A 699-nucleotide genomic window follows, 5' to 3' on the forward strand; every position below is an offset into this window, starting at 1 on the left:
GGGGGGGGGGGGGGCTGACTGGGATTAATACTGACGTGTTAATACGTCAATATGTGCGGGGTTATTCCAGTGCAACAAAGACCATTTATTCTTCAGGGTCTTGATTGAAATAATCTTAAGTAACAGCTATGAATCAAAACGAAAACAAATTGATTGTTTGAAATTGAAGTTATTCAAAGACGGCCTTGAACATCACGGCTATAAGAGCCTTTTATGGCGTCATTCCGCTTGCAGAGGTTGCAAGGTAGACACTGTACGGAACAAAGCAAACATGAAGGAAGTGAGTTTGTATTTATGCCAACCTGTTGAACCGCCATTTGTCATTATGAAATTAAAAAGTAGCTGACATTAGCACCCTGTGTCGCATTGAGCAGTAGCATTACTAGTTTTAACTACATGTCTATAGCGTCACTGTTTACTTAGTCTCGCATTGCCAGACCTTTCTCCGCCGCGGCATTCTGGGATGGGATAAAAACATGCTCTGGTTTATTGGCATTTCCTTAAACCAGTCACAATTGTCTTGTGCAGTGCTAAGCACCGGGAAAAGCCGTGGTGCTGCTGCAAAATAGCCTCGGGAAGGTACTTGTTTTGGTGGAACATGTGTACGTTCAAAAGTAATGTTAGTGATGCAACAGAAAACTCAGATTGGACAGATAGTCTACATAGCCGTCTGGATTTACCCTGCAGAGATCTGAGGAG

At 42.9% G+C, this 699-nt stretch overlaps 1 protein-coding gene across 1 annotated transcript in view; it reads right to left on the bottom strand.

Annotated features, from left to right (window-relative positions):
• Window positions 1–699, bottom strand: part of arhgap39 (Rho GTPase activating protein 39) — a 110,068-nt gene that overhangs the window by 13,916 nt on the left and 95,453 nt on the right. The window lies entirely within an intron of this gene.

Source organism: Etheostoma spectabile, chromosome 9 (genome assembly GCF_008692095.1).
Source record: "Etheostoma spectabile isolate EspeVRDwgs_2016 chromosome 9, UIUC_Espe_1.0, whole genome shotgun sequence".
Taxonomy (NCBI): Eukaryota; Metazoa; Chordata; class Actinopteri; order Perciformes; family Percidae; genus Etheostoma; species Etheostoma spectabile.